This window comes from Ursus maritimus, unplaced genomic scaffold (genome assembly GCF_017311325.1).
Source record: "Ursus maritimus isolate PB19 unplaced genomic scaffold, ASM1731132v1 scaffold_16, whole genome shotgun sequence".
Classification (NCBI taxonomy): domain Eukaryota; kingdom Metazoa; phylum Chordata; class Mammalia; order Carnivora; family Ursidae; genus Ursus; species Ursus maritimus.
The window spans coordinates 14,841,703-14,858,145 of record NW_024424008.1 but is presented as its reverse complement, the minus strand read 5'-3'; the positions used below and the strand labels follow the sequence as shown (position 1 = coordinate 14,858,145).

General features: G+C 43.1%; 1 protein-coding gene across 7 annotated transcripts in view; it reads left to right on the top strand.

Moving 5' to 3' along the window:
* Positions 1–16,443, top strand: part of SYTL2 (synaptotagmin like 2) — a 121,265-nt gene that overhangs the window by 1,033 nt on the left and 103,789 nt on the right. The gene's annotated exons all lie outside the window — the stretch shown is intronic.

Sequence of the window (16,443 nt, the reverse complement as noted above, 5' to 3'; positions counted from 1 at the left end):
CCTCCCGTCCCATAGGGCCTGGCAGCGATGTGCAGAGGAAGCCCAGTGGGCTTCAGACAGACAGGCATTGGAGGGTGGAATGATTCAAACTGCTGTCCAGCTTCCTGTCCCCTTCTTGGCAGCCATTCCCAGTGAGGGAATGGTGGCCCCAGCCATCAGTTGGGTGCAGCAGGCAGAGGACGATTGAAAGGAATGGAGGACTTTGATGGGGGCGGGGGGGTGGTGGTGGTGGTGGTGGTGGTGGTCTGTGGAAGGTCTCCAGGTGCCCTCCCCCCCCCTTTACCCCTGTAGTCCTTCTGCCCCTTAGTGTGGTGTCTGGGTGAAATCGGATGCCAGGGCCTGTTGAGAGTGGTGGAGAAGGAGGCAGGGCAGTGACGATATTGGCTGTCTTTATTGGGCATTTATGGGCCAGATATTCTTTGCATATCATGTGTCTTTAGTTCTCACAAAGCCACATGAGGAAAGGTATACTGGCATTTACCCCATTTTACAAATGAGAAACTGGGGCTCAGAAAGATTGCTTCCCTTAGTCACATAGCTAGTAAGCAACATTGTTGGGATTCAAATCTAGTCTCTCTGATTCTAAAACCTGTGTTCTTTCCACCTTTTTTGGTGCTGCTTGAGTAAGGACAAGCTGGAATTGTAGCAGCAAAAATGACTCTTACTGAGTTCTCAGTAGGTGCCAGACACTGTTCAAAGCATTTTAGAGGAGTTACACCATTAATGGTGCAGGAGTTTCAGTCATTCTGGTGGGGATAAGTGACTGCCTTAGCCTCTCTCAAGCAGCAATCCTGTTCCAGAACGCCTGCCTGATTCCCCCCAGCTGCTAGTAAGTGCGTGGGTCAGGAGCCCTGTTTGCTTTATCCTAGAGGTGGTTTGAGGTCTAATGAAAGATTGATTGTCCACAGCTGATCCGTTAGACCTGACCGTTGGCTTGTGAATGTTCCCACTGTCCCCTAAGAGGCCTTTGCAGCCTTTGCTCAATAAACATTTGTGGAATGAATGAATTAGCACCTTGTACAGAGTGGTCTGCTGTCCTGCCGAATCGGGGCAGCTTGGGCCCCACCATCCTCAGAACCCAGGGTGCCAGGCCAGGCAGTTTCCCATTCTGGGAAAGGGAGGTAGAGTGAACTATGCCCCTGTGGGCTCCCAGATTTGCCTGGTAATATATTTCCTACCACCTGTTTTATAAGGAATTTTAAAGTTATAGCAGATGAAGAAAAAAATTGATTTTTTTTTTTTAAACTGACAGGAACAGTGACTTAGTGTCTCTCAAAAGGGGGGTGAATAAGATGGTAGTGTTTGCCTTAGGGCTTCCCAAACTTCTCCCTAGAAGAATCTCCAATAACGAAACTGACAAGCCCTTCTAGGGGTTGGGGTATCGTTCAGATGGACTCCAGCAAGCTTGAAAAATTGTTTTAAGAATTTATGTGATTTTTTAAAAAGATTTTATTTTATTTATTTGACAGAGACAGCCAGCGAGAGAGGGAACACAAGCAGGGGGAGTGGGAGAGGAAGAAGCAGGTTCCTAGCGGAGGAGCCTGGTGTGGGGCTCGATCCCAGAATGCTGGGATCACACCCTGAGCTGAAGGCAGATGCTTAACGACTGCACCACCCAGGCACCCCGAGAATTTATGTGATTTTTAAAATGTGACTTCATATGTTGAACTTGGCTTCAATATATAAAATAAGTTTTTTCCCCAAAATATTTGTATAAAAGTGGTGTTCTGGCATATTGTTTTATATTCTTGGGGGCTGAGAGTATCCAAATGGAGAAGTAGGGCAAAGGTTCTGGTCTGGGGGTTTGGGTATTATTTACGTTTTTCATGCACTTAGTTTACAGTAATAGAGCTTCCCAACCCGTTGTGAAGATAACCCCTTTCCTCTTTATCTGAATGAAGAATGTGTTTTAAAAAATTTTTAAAAATCTTTATTGTTTGATTCCCCCACCAGCTCTGTTAAGATAGAAGTGGAATATAACATGTGTAAGTCCATGATGATTTCATATGTGTATGTATTGCTACTATTTTTTTGTAGTGAGAACATTTAAGAATTATTCTCTTAGCGATTTTCAAATATACAATACAGCTTTTTTAGCTATAGTTGCTGAGTTGTATATTAGATTCTCAGAACTTAAGTCATCTTATAACTGGAAGTTCATACCCTTTAACCAACATCTCCCCATTTCTCCCATTCCCCAGTCCCTGGCAACCACCAATCAATTCCCTCTTTCTGTGAGTTCAGCTCCTTTTAGATTACACGTAAAAGTTACAAGTGAGTTCATTATTTGTTTTCTTATTACCAGACTTATACATATATTCATTGTAGAAAAAGACAAAATACAGATTAATAATAATAATAATACATACATACATACAAACTCAGAAATAACCAAGGCAAAACTTGGGAGATAGCCCTCCAAATCTTTTCCTCTGTGTCTATATGAGTAAATTAAAAAAAAAAAAAAAAACAAATGATGGGGCTCCTGGCTGGCTCAGTCAGAAGAGCATGTGACTCTTGATCTTGGGGTTGTGAGGTCAAGCCCCACGTTATTAGAGATTGCTAACAAACAAACAAACAAAAGAAACTCAGGCACCTGGGTTGCTCAGTCAGTTAAGCCTCTGCCTTTGGCTCACGTCACGATCCCAGTGTCCTGGGATCAAGTCCCACATCTGGCTCCCCCTCAGTGGGGAGCCTGCTTCTCTCTCTGCCTGCTGCTCCCCCAGCTTGTGCTCTCTCTCTCTCCCTCTCTCTCTGACAAATAAATAAAATCTTTTTTTAAAAAAAAGAACTTACAAAATAATTAAGATCATCATAAAGGTTAATCTTGTTTGTGAACCCCAAAGTCTACCCCGCCCCATAATTAATTCCCCGGTGTCACAGAGTTTCCAGCAGAGGGAAGTGCCTGCTGTGGGGCTGTTGCTCGCGGTCAGGATCAGGCTGTGTTTCTTGTGAAATGACTCACGTGTCTTAAATGTCTCAAATGTAACCGAAAAGGTAGCTCATCAGTGTTGTTGAAGTGCAGAACGAGAGCGGAGAATTCTATAGCTAAAGTGCACGGGGAGGAGCCTTAGATAAGATCACTGCTCCTGCGTCGTATTTTACTACCTGTGTGACTTTGGGCAAGACAGGTAGCTTCTCTGAACCGGTTTTCCCTTCTGTAAATTGGGAATAACGACACCTACTCTACCTTCCCCTACTAGAGTCACTATTGAGGACCAAGTGTCAGGTGTGATTGTTACTTGAATTGCATGCAAGTGTGTATGCTATTTTAAAAAAGATGTTTAAATGTAGAAAGATCAAAAGTATTGTAGGTCTTTATAAAATCTGGAATCTAACTCATGGGCTTAACATTTCAGTAGGACTTAACTACAGTGCAAATGCTCTATTGGATTCCTACTCTAAGTTTTCTTTGAAGAATATGATTCCTTGATGTCCAGCATCTGGGTGATCTTCGTCACAATTCTGAACTGAAGAAAAGGACAGGAAATAGTCCCATTTTACAGAATAAACGTAGGCTTGCCATTCAAGACAGCTGTTCATTGGCACAGGGTCCTAGAGCCCCAGGGCTGTCTCTAGTTGCCTTAAGCAAGGCAGAGGTGCACAAGGAAGAAGCAGGGAGAGTAACTGGAAAGGCAGTAGGACATGTGGGGACACGGGGCAGTGGGGACATGGCCGAATACCGGAAGCCACCGCCTCAAGGGCTGCTCCCAGACACGCATGCACTCAGCTCCTGGCAGTTCTGGAATGGGCCCTGCACTGGGAGGTAGTGCCTCAGCTTCTGTTCCTACCCCAAAGACAAGCTGTGTAATCTTAGTCGTATCTTCGCCTTGAGCCTTGGTTTCTTTATAAAGTGAGGGGTTAGGACCAAAGGAGGTAACTTCGAGTCTTAAAAATCTATGATTCTGGTTGTTCTTTCATCTACATTTGCCCAGATGGAACCTTGGTAGAGAATTAACACATCCAGATAAATCAGGTGTGGGAAAATGTTTCCACTTCCTGTTGCTTCCAGCTTTTGGTGCCCCTGATGATATTCTAAGCGTCTCCCCAGCTGACACCCTCAAGCAGAACACACGATCCATAGATCATTAAGAGGTGAATTGTTCTGCTTGTCTATTTGTTACTATTAATCTAGAACCTCCTTAGATTTTTGGGCGGGAGAACTGCTTTCAGTAACTTTGGGGAAGGTTGGTTGACAGAAGTGTATAGTAAAAGCAGGTTATTTCTGGTAATAAGGCTATGTGTGTCACTATGTACTGGGTACTTGACCTTGTGCTATGATTTTTGCAGAATGTGGGAGAAGCACACTCTTGAGTGGCTCAGAGCTCAAGCAGAGGGAGATACAGGAGGAAGGGATGAGGAGAAGGAGGGAGGGAGAGACAAGGAGGGAGAGGGAGAGAGGATTGAGCAGAGAGTACCAGGTGTGGTTGGAATATGATGGAGATGAGAAGACCAATTTGGGAAAAGACTGAGCCCCCACAGACTTGGACTTTTTGGTTTCCTTCTGCATCTACATTGCTTAACACTCGATGGGAACTTAGTAAAGTATTTTTAATGGATTAATAAATGCACAAATGAAAGAATGCTTCTTCTGAAATGAAATTTTTGCTGAAATATGGTACAGTGATCTTCAGGTCTTTATGTATGTGAAATGTGTACTTACACCCTATGAAACACTTTCCTGTGTGTTATCCTGCATAATGACGAGAGGTTTTTTTTTAAAGGCCAAAATAAAAGTATTTCCTAATGCCATACTTTCTAGACACTTCACAGCTACTGCTAGTAGAAATGGATTTGGTTTATTATTTCTAGATAAGTTGTCTTTCTGTAAAAGCACCAATAAATCCTTGAGGGGTGGGAGCATAAGACCCAGTAAACAGTTCCATGAATTTGTATTCCAAGTCAGAGGGAGAAAGACTGGCATTGTTTAACTTCTGGGTGACTAGACATTTCTTTTTTCCCTTGCAAAAGCATTGTTTTACCATACGTCTTGATGGAACTGATGCCATCAGCTTGATTAGACAGATGTGTTTTGTGCCACCATTACTCACGGCCACAGGCGCCTGGGCTCTCCTGCCACTGGCTGAGTCAGCTGACTAAAACATAGGGCTTCGAGGCTGAGGGCAGGGGCTGGATCCCAGGCCAAGCCAAGTGGCTCAGTCAGATCTGTGCCTCAGCCACTCCCACCCCTTCCACCAGCCATCTGTACTGGGAGAAAGACTCAACTATGGCATGTTAGATTTATTAGGGAAGATTCCTTACCATTGCTTGTTTTAGATGAGTCATTTGAGTTTTAGGAGTAAGGGGTCTGGGTTTTCAGTCTACTTCTTTGATTCTTATTGGAGCGGATTCTAGGGTGGTTTCAGGTTTCCCATCTTCGCACTTGCTCAGTCTGCATCCTGAGACCTCTGCTGCCCCAGGTCTGCAGCTGTCACCGTGGCATATCATCTCTTCAGTGTGTCTAAAATGGGAATGATCATACCTGCCTCATAAAGTTGCTCTGAGGATTAAATGAGGTCACGTTTAATCAATGAAACCAGCAAAAACGAATTGAGATGCTATTGCTGGGTGGTTGACCAAAGACTCATCAGCCAAGGACTCACCACCTCATACCTGTCTGGTGCCATTTTTGCTGTAACTACAGTTTCTATGTGACATGTATTCAACGTGCCTTATGAATAGTGGAAACCACAGGCATTCAGGGGCAAATGCTATGGGCCTACTGCATGGACAGCCCCTGTACCCCAGGTAATTCATCTTCCTCAAAAGTTATTTCAAAAGTATTTTTGTCTGATCTGGTATGCCCTTTGTTGCTAATGTAACATATTTCACTATATCTAGTTGCTTCAGATTGCTTTTTTAAACCTTGTGAGGCAGGTAAATGATGATGATGATATTTGAGCAGTTACTATGTACTAGGCACTGTTCTAAGCACTGTATGTACATCCATTTATTTAATCCACACAGTAGTCTACTATTGATACTATTTTGAGTACTATTATTTTTCCCCTTTGATGATGATGAAATTAAGGCACAGATAACTTAAATAAGTTACCCAAGATGACATAGCTAATCAGAGGAGGAACAGGGATTTGAACCCAGGCAGTCTGCTTCTAGAGCCCATGCTTTGGATCATCAGAGGATAATCTTTCCAAGCAAAAATGTCACTTTTATTGTCTGTAAAGTATGAGAAAGTCACATTCACCCACAGAGTGTCTGCCTGCACCCTCATAGCATTCCACTCTGTTGTTCATGGAAGGAAGAAGCTGAAAACAGTTCTAGATGCAGAATGAGGATGCACAGGTTGGCAAATGTTTTGACCATACAAGATAATACTTGAAAAAGAGCTTGTCGCATGAAATTCATGAAATTTATTACCTAGAGACAGCAGTAATTAAGTTTAAGTCTTGCAGGAAATATCTGGGGGTGAGACTTGATCACAAAGTGATGAGTCAGCAACTTAACGCCCCTTTTCAGTATCAATACTGGGCTGTAATATAGTAACTGAAGTGCTGTGTTTTAGGAAGTAAAGTAGTAGCTCTGTTTACATTAGGTAAATCACATCAGTTATGGTCTTTTGCTTAGAAGAGCAAAATTGTATCTTTCTTTTCCATTCCTTTTAGGGATGTTATGAATAAGAACAAGAACATGGTGGTAAGAAGAATGCTTACTATCTATTGAGTACATACTAGTATGTGTCAGTCCCTTGCTAGGCCATTGCTCATCTAATTGGAAGGACAGTTCTCTGAACTAGATGATGATTACCCATTTTACTGATGAGGAAATGGAAGCAGGGAAGTTAAGTACATTGCCCAAGGTTAACAGTTAGTGAATGGCAAAACAAACATTTGAATTCCGGTTACTTATCGTGAATCAAAAGCCTGTGCTCTGTCCCCTAGCAAGTACTGCCTCTTTCTGGGGGTTCTTTAGAGGAAAAATGTTATATCCACATTTGCCGAATCCTGTGTTGAAGCATATTGCTTGGCATGGGGCTCATAACAGATTATTCTATTTGAAACTGGGACTGTTCTAGGAAACCTGGAACATTTCTGTTACCATAGAAACAGTAATGATGGACTTGATGTAAGTCTTTCAGGAGAAAAGTCTGGTTTTCCCAACATGCCACAGGCCAAGGAGACAGGTGCCTACTTGGCAATTAAGCAGCAGGATTGTCTGGGACCAGAATAAGTGAAATATGATCTAGAGAGCTGGCAAGTAATTTTTTCCTTATGCTTAATTTCTGGAACACTCCAATTACATTTTATTTTGGGGTATCACAACTTGATAAATGAGAAGAATATGTGAAGAACTTGAGTAAAAACAAAGTTAGTCTTCATATTGCATGTGTTGAAGGGATTTATTAAAGAATTCTTTGTACCAGTTACCCTACTCAGAGCACTTCACTCTGATAGCATGCACACGTAGATGTTTTTGAAATAACATCATACCACCTTTCTGCAAATATAATCCCTGTGTTCTTGCTAGAATCCTGGGGATACATTGCCGTCTGATGGTTAGTAACAGGTGGTTGTGAGGTGCAGTCATAGGTGGAAAGTCAGAAGCCGGAATCTTGTGAAGCACAGTGGCTGGCAAGGTTATAGGGGAGTGGCTATAGCAAGGAAAGTGTTTCTGGATTGTGTCCATGGGCAAGTGTGAGTCTGGAAGAGCATGTTCCCTATAGAGGTCATTGTCATGGAATCAACTTGGCTTTACAGTCAGACAGTATTGAGTTTAAACCTCGGATCGATTTATTAATTGTGTAATTGAACAGGTAAATTAACCTCTCTGAATCTGAGTTTTCTTCTCTGAAAAATTGCATCCATCTTCCATCTCTCACAAAGTGATTGTAAGGAATCAATGAGATAATGGATATATTAAAGTGTCTAACATTGTGTCTTGCATTGGGTCGCTGTTCAGTGTCCGTTCCCTTCCCTCTCTCTTCTCTTCATCCCTTCGTCTTGGATGCCTCTGTTGGCTCTCGAGAGTTCCTGCTATACAAGCATTGCCATTATCCAACTGTACTTCATCAAATCCCTTAATTTTACAGATGCTTCAGTTTCTACCTGTAGAAAACAGGGGCTGATGATATTTGCCTCACTCTTTTATAGAGTTTTTATCTAATCATTAAGTTGACAACCAGACTCGGGGGATTAAAAAAAGAACAAGAAAGTGCCCATGATAAGGGTAACAATGGTAAAGAGTACTTAGAGTTCCGTGTAAATGTCCCAGTGGAAACACACACAGCTCGTCGTGAGATTGCAGAGAGCACTGCCTGGGAACATTGGGAGGTAACAAATGAGGTGGAACCATGGCCCAGGAGGAGTTTGCTAGATTGAGAAGGGGATGACGTAGAAAGAATAGGTTCACAGACTTTCATGTTCAGTGGCACAGAGGTAGGAAGGGCATGGGATACCAGGGGAGAGACCATGGTGTTGGCATATACGGCTGTTAATTTGTTACTGGAGGGGCTGCTCATGTGGTGGGCTGAAGCCCAGCGGTGAAACCAGGCCAAAAACTTGCTCTTTGCCTTGGAGGCTGCAAGGAACTAATGGAAGTGTCTCAATCTTGTGAGTGAGATAACTGGATTTATCTTTAGGACAAACAGCCTAAATTATGGAAATGATTAACACTCCCCAAGTTATGGAAGATGGATTTGATGGAAGGCACATTTCTTTGGACTTATGGCTACAGGTAAAAAAATATATATTTTAAAAGCTTTTTGCAAAAGATACTTGTAGAAATGGGGCTGCTATTTAATTCAAGACTTCTACATATTATAGGAAAATAGTGATTCCGTATACTAATTTATGGACTGGACCGCTTGGAGCCATAGTATTCCAAGAGGATAAATATGCCCTGCTTTGGAGCTAAGCATATTAACTAACCATTTCTCAGTAAAGGACCAGGTATGCTTTTGGTAAATGATTGAGGCTTGGATCCAGAAAGATACTAAGACATTTTTATTTTCAAATCTCCAGAATTGACTTAAGATTCTGGGAGTAGTTGACACCCACTGCATGCTGAATTTGGGTAGTGATTTGTTGAATGTCTTGTGCTCAGCATGTGCTGCTGTGGTTAGAGGTCCCTGAATTTCTTCAGGGGACAGAAGGGAGGCTTGAGCCACAAAATGATCATTTATGGGCAATTGCAAGAAACTAGGTGGCCTTTTTCCTTCAGTAGTCAGGGTCAAACACAAGTACACGAACTGTGTGTGTTTCCAGGACTGTGTTTATGTTTTCTTGAGTGTTGTCTGCTTTATCCAGACCAGAGGGAAAACCTGATATATACCCAGAGTTCCTTGGGGAGAGCCGTTGGGGAGATTCGCCTTGGTTACTAGAGATACCTAGATGTAGAGAAGACACTTGCTTCCCTACATGATCTGGGTGGTAGCTGGGAACCAAGGGTGTGGGGAGATGTGGCTCCAGCTGCCAGATTCTGCGGGGACACATGTGAGCCTACCCTGGAGCTGAGCACCAGTGTTTGCTTGGTGTGTGAGGAAGTGAGGATGGAGTGGATGTGCTTGCTTTTTCCTTCTCTGATAAGCTTTTCCCTGTATCACTCTCTGAGCAGTCAAGAACTGAAAACAAGTCTTGGGCTGACATGAGGAGCTCAGGAAGGCATCTCCCCTGGGAGTGTTAGGGTATGAAATCTTTGAACCTGTCTTCTTCCTGCACCAAGTGCAGGTCCTTCTCACTGGGTTAATGGAGCCTAGGCAGAGTCCTTTGATAGACCTGGGTTTGGTCTCTTTCCTTGGAGACCAGAGGCACATGAACTGTGGGTGGGAGGGGTCAGGTCTTTGATGTATTTGTGTGTTTCACTATTTCTAGTTACAATGACGAAGTGTTAGTTTTAATATATAAATACAGTATGATTGGTTGATTTTTGTCTCTCTTTTTAGACTATTACTAAACAGTGAACATTTGTTGATAAAAGGGGAAGCGTGCTCTTGTGGGAAGAATATCAGGTTTGGAGACAAGAGTTCATTGGAGAAACACTTGTTGAGTGTTTATTATGTGCCAGAAATTCTTTTAGGCTCAGAAATCAGCGGGGAAGACAGACCTCTGTGATTACCATGCAATGTGATGTTAATAGATGTGAGCACAGAGGAAGGAGATGGGGTTGTGAGGGGAAGGGGGATCAAGTGACAAGGGCTTCCTGGAAGAGACAGCACTTGAGAGGAGATTGATGGATAAATAGGGATCAGAAAGTTAAGAGGGGCAGGAAATTGTGTGGTGGGCACAATTTTATGTTCAAAGCAAGACTGGAAGTTGCTGAGGCCGGAGAGGTAGGCAGTCGGCTGATCAAGGAGAGCTTTGTGCAGCTCGCTGAGGAGACTGGACTATTTTAAGATCCTGCCTTGTGTCCTGTTCTGTATGAAATTTCCTCTCTGAGCCTCAGTGTCCTTATTAGTAATAGGAGATGTTAATGATTACCTGAGTTTATTTCATGGAATTATAGTGAGACTCAAAAGAGATAGTAATAGCTAACAGTTATTGAACATTTACACAAATTAGCTCACTTAATCCTCACCACAACTTTATGAGATAGATACTATTGTTAAGCCCATTTTATAGATGAGAAAACAGAGATTAAGTGACGTCTCAGATCATAAAGCTATTAAGTGGTGGCATCAGGACTTGAACTGAAGTAGTCTGTCTAAAGAGAACTTCTCAGTGTGTGTGTATCTATGTGTTTATAGAGCTAACTCTCTGTCAAGCTCAAGAGCCAAGTTCTGTTGTCTTGAAGCAAAAGAAATGCATAGCTGTGGACTTAGCATGCATAGTATTTGGCTTCTCCAAAATATCTGTTACCAGTGGGTCTGTGTGTCCTGGGAAAAATATTGTGCCTGCTGGTAGATACCCGACAGGTAAGCTTCCAGCAGTGGACAGGATCACCTTTCCTCAAAAGGAACATTAGTGACCCACAAATGACTAATTCTGGAGTGAAGTGAACCCTCTGCCTCTGACAGGGAGGTTTTTCTGTTGACACATCTGTTACTGAAGATGGAGGCTCCACCACTTTCCCACCAATGTTCCATTGGAAGGGCCTAGGCTGTTCTGCACTTCGTTTCCTCCTTCATTCTGCCATGATCCACCGTGGCTGGCTGAGGAAGTGGCTGCTTTGCACAATCATCACTGTCCTTTGGATTGTGAGGAACACCTTTGATTCCCCGTGCGTCTCCTCATTTCTGCCCACCTGAAGAGAAGGGGCAGGCAGCCATTCCTAGCACCTCAGCCAATGCCACTGTTGTTCAGACACTGTGTCTCTACCACCATCTCTTCTTTTGAAGGCTGGGTCCCCTCTTTCTACTACTCTCTTTACTCTTCCTACTACTTTCTCTAGCCTCCAGAACTTCATCTCACCTTCTTTTTCACAGTGACAAGAGGCCTTGGCTCACACACAGTTTTCTGTGGGACAGTTTTCTGTCCCACCCTGTCTTTGATTGGCAAAGGTCACTGGTGACATGCCCGTTACAAGTCGAGCGCCCTTTTCTCTGCCCCACTCTCCTCTGCTCCTTGCGGCAGTTGACTAGGTGGACAGCTTCCTCTCCCCTGAAATTCTTTCCCCAGCTTTGTGACACACTACTGTTTTGTTTTTCCAACCTGACTTCTCTTTCTCTTTTCCCTTGACAAGTACAATATCACCTGCTTTCTTCTCTGTACTTTTTCATTGCAGTCTTTCCCTTGCTGAGTTCAACCACCCGCAGTTGAGACTCTAGGCTGGCAACTGCCATGTTTCTAGTTCCAGCCACAGCCTCTCTCCTGAGCACTGGTTCCTCATCTCCATCGGAGAAGTCCACTGAATTTTCTGCCATGGTATTAGTTTTTACCTTTAACCTGCCTGTCTTTCCAGGCATTCTTGGTTTGGTGCACAAATTAACTCAGTTTAAGAACCTCGAGTCTTGTTTGATTCATGCATTTCCTGAGGCACATTGTTACAGCTTCCTTCCCAGTGTTCTTCCCTAATGATATTTCTATTTCACCACCTCTGCTACTTCTAGCCTTCGTTGGCTGTTGTGAAGTTTACTAAGAAAGTCTTGGCCCTTTGGCTATCATTCCTTTCCTCCATTCATGCTAAAGTAGCATGATTAAAAAAGTAAAAACACACACACACATACACACACATGCTCCTCATTACCTACCACATAAAGGACAATTTCAGTCTGACATTTGAGACCTTCACTGATCTGATACAGCCTCTGTTTTTATTTATTTATTTAAAGATTTTATTTATTTATTTTGAGAGAGAGTGAGACAGCACGTGACCAGGGGGAGGGGCAGAGGGAGGGGGAAAATCTTTTTTTTTTTTAAGATTTTATTTATTTATTTATTTATTTATTTGAGAGAGAGCGAGAGAACATAAGTGGGAGAAAGGACAGAGGGTGAAGCAGACTCCCTGCTGAGCAGGGAGCCTGATGCGGGGCTCAGTCCCAGGACTCTGAGATCATAGCCTGAGCCAAAGGCAGACGCTTAACTGATTGAGCCACTCAGGCCCCTCCAGCCTCTGTTTTTAACTCTTATCATCTATTACCTCTTTCTTTCAACCTTGTCTTCTGTTCAAATCATATTCCCTTTTCCTTCTAGTGGCCTCTGTACTTTGTTCATGGAGCTTCCTGTGGCTGGAGTGATACTTTTATTCTCCTCGTTGAGCTCTTCCTAACCTGTTACTTACTCCCAAATCCTATCTGTCCTTAAAACTGCAGCTCTACGGCAATTCTTACCAGAATCTTCCTGGTTCATCACAGCAGGAAGTTTCTTTTCCCTTCACTACCTGACCCAGTTTATACCTCTTTTATGGCCATCATAGCATGCCAACCTGTGCTTTCACTCTTTACGTACTCCTCTTATCTTTCCTATTGGTCTGAAAGTTCTTAAAGGAAGGGGACTAAGGGACTTATTTCCTTAATGCCTGGGGCACAGGCTGGCACAGTACAAATATGCTGAATGCATATATTTTGAAGCACTGAATTACGCTCACTATGTGTGTGTGTGTGTGTGTGTGTGTGTGTGTGTGTGTGTTTAAGGATTTCAATACATCAATTGGTTCTGAGAATTTAGTGGTCAGTGGGCAGGTATTAATTAAATATTTAGATTTTTGTTCCCCTGTGTGCAGGAAAGAATTCCCACAGCAAACCTGAGACTACTTATCCTTAGAAAGGCCTGCTTGCACGCTTGGTCCTTTACTGGTGTCTGGGAACTTGGATTTGAGAAGGGTTTGCAGCCTCTAAATGGTAAGAGTAGCTCACTCTACCTACATGGTTTGTGCAAACAGTGCACTTGATGCCGAGCACCTGCTTTCCTTCGGGGAGTCTGGAATTTGGGTACATGCCAGGCAGATAGTGTCTACCTGACCAGTCTCCAATAAAAATCCTGGGCACAAATCTCTAATGAGATCCCTGATTGGTAACATTTCACACATGCTGTCAGAACTTGTGTGTCCTGGGTGACTCTTCTGGGAGAGGAATCTTTGAAGCTTATGCTTGGTTTTCCCCAGGCTTCGCCCCAACCAACTTCTTTCTTTGCTGATTATGCTTTGTATCCTTTCAGTGTAACAACTCATAGCTGTGAGTATGGCTGTATGCTGCCTTATGAGTCCTCTTAGTAAAGCATCAAAACCTGAGGTAGCTCTTGGGGATCCCCTCAACATACTATGAAATTGGTACGGGATTTTTGTCCCTGTAGCGCCTGGGTTCTTGGTCGTGCCACTTCAAAGAATGAAGAGGTAGACCAGATGAAGAGTGGTGGGCAGCAAAGCAAAGTTTACTGAGCAAGAGTATAAAGTTCCTGGAGAGGGAGCGGGGCCCCAGTGGGTTACCCCTGGAGTTTCTAAGTTTAGGGGTTTTTATGAGCTCTTTTGAGGAACTTTCTTAAGCAATCAGGGTGTGCTGAGTTGTGCCAATCACGGCTTTGATCACCTATCTGTCTACCTATTGGGTTAATGTCCACGTGCTGAAGGTCTTTTTTTGCTGATATCTGGAGGCTTAGGTCTTACCTGCTCCTTGCCCATGATATCGACAAATGCTTTTGTGGTAAATTGTCTTATTTTAGGATGTTTTGCAGAAGTCATTTCTGCAAAGGCTGCAAAGCAGAATGTCAGTGCGGTCCTGTCTAAGCTGCAAAACAGGATGTCAGTGCTGTTTTATCTTAGCTGTCCCGACTCTGTATTTTCTTGTTGGGGACCCTGACCACCTAACTGTCCAACTAACTCCTAACAAAATGCCACAGATGCAGAGCCAATCCTTTTCTTTTTTCTTTCTGTTCTTTCTTTTCTTTTCTTTTCTTTTCTTTTCTTTTCTTTTCTTTTCTTTTCTTTTCTTCGCCAAGACTTCAGAGATATGAAAGACTCAGCTTATTGGTTTTTACATATAAGAGGAGCCCAGTTTATAAGATCAGTATGTACATGGCCTTGCGAATCTATATGGTGCTCTGTGGAATAAAGCTGAAGGCTTCTTGATTGCCCACTATAAAATTTGGGTGAGAAAGAGCTACTGGAGAAGATTTTTTTTTTGGATTTTTTTTTTTTTTAATATCTCAAGTACTGTCAGAGTCCCCAAAACATCAGCTGTCAGAACTAGAGTCTTAGAAAAATTAGGGGCAATATTTGCCTGGGATTGATTCTCATTATTCCTCTAAATCTAGATTTGAGTTCCTTGTGACATGTTTCCTGCCTGAAAATAAAGGGTGGGCAGAGTGTCCTTCCTGTTGGGTTTCTGTTGTGTCAGACTTCAGCTAGGTGTGTGGTGTGAATCATTTCCTTTAATCCCCACAAAGACCCTCAAAGGCAGGAATTTTAAGCCATATACAAATGAAACTTAGGGAAGTTAATATTTTCGCAGAGTCACACAGCTATGAAATAGCCCTGGAGCTCAAGCCCAGGTCTGACTCCCAAAGCAGTGCTTTTTGTTTTTGTTTTTGTTTTTTTTTACCTCTGTGCTGCCTGAACACATGGTGTGACTTCATAAAATAATAATTAATCATCGTATCACTTCATCACCCTATCACTTTAACAAGTGGCTAAATCTTATCTGGGCCTCCGTCAATGTTAAGTTTTAAGAAGTGTTCGCTGCTGGTGCCCAGCCGGAAGTTTGAGAGGAGGGTAGCTTTTGTGCACGCTCTGTACACGTGTGTGCCCTTCCTAACCGGTCCCGGGTCTCCCCGCACAGCACCAGCGGCCTTCTTGCCTCTGTTCTTGTGCCTGCCCAGGGAAGGCTGGAGAGGGTCTGCTCTGTGGTTTTGCCAAGTTGGCCTGAAGTCTCTCTTCTTGACAGATTTTAGGCAAAAACTTAACCGGAAACAATTGGCTTCATTAAATTTGAAAGTAAATGGGGAGTTTTTTGTTTTTGTTTTTTTTTATTAATAGAACTATAGGGAGGAAAATAGAAACGGGCAGTTGGGGGTGCCCTCTGGTATTCTTGTTAATTTCATCCTGGGAAATGCTTTCATACAACATTTCTTTTAGATGATGAGCACACTTCAGTAAAGAAACAAGGGCTGGGGTTCCAGAGACGGCAGTGTCCAGTGCTGACCATGAACAAATAAAATCAGCCCTGGTACGAAGCTCGGCACAGACTAGGTGCTCGGTTAATGTTTGCTGAATGAATGTGATCGGGTGTAAGTATCTTACTTCTCTTGCTGCCCAAGGGGCGCAGTTGCCATGAGTGTGCTCTGGCCAAGGAAGAGAATATTCAGTTATTGTTCGATCAGGTGTTGAACCTGGGGGCGGGCGATCCACCATCTTTCAGAGAATGAAATGCAAATGGTTTCTCCTTGGTAGGATGCAATTTTATTTAGATTACAGAGAATAGATTTAGTGGTGGTGATAGACACAAACAGCGAATATGTAGTGTTTACTCCGCTAGACTAAGTGCTTTAACATGCAGACTCATCTCATCGGCACCTCACACTTTCACATAAATATTTTACCGATGAGGAACTGAGAGGCTAAGTCGCTTGCGTGAGTGGTAATTTGGAAATGTAAACGTGGATACCTGACAGCCACTTAACCTCTTCTTAGTGGTATTATAAGGAAATAGGAATGTAGGCATTTTCCGCATTCTTCTACATTTTGGTAAAATATACAAAGTTTACCATTCTAACCTTTCCTACGTGTACAGTGGCATCACATTCACAGTGTTGTGCAGCCATCGCCACCATCCATTTCCATAACTCTTTCTGTCACTTCATCTTTACTGACCACCTGCTTGTACTCACTAACCTTTGTCTTAACGTTTTTCCTTCAACTCTTCTTTCCAGTTTTCCTCTTACCTCAGGCAAATGAAACCTGAAACCACCCTTCAGGTGATGCCGACTGCCTTGATGACACCTGCTGACCCAGACCACCCAGATCTTTTTTTTTTTTTTAATTTTATTTATTTATTTGACAGAGATAGAGACAGCCAGCGAGAGAGGGAACACAAGCAGGGGGAGTGGGAGAGGAAGAAGC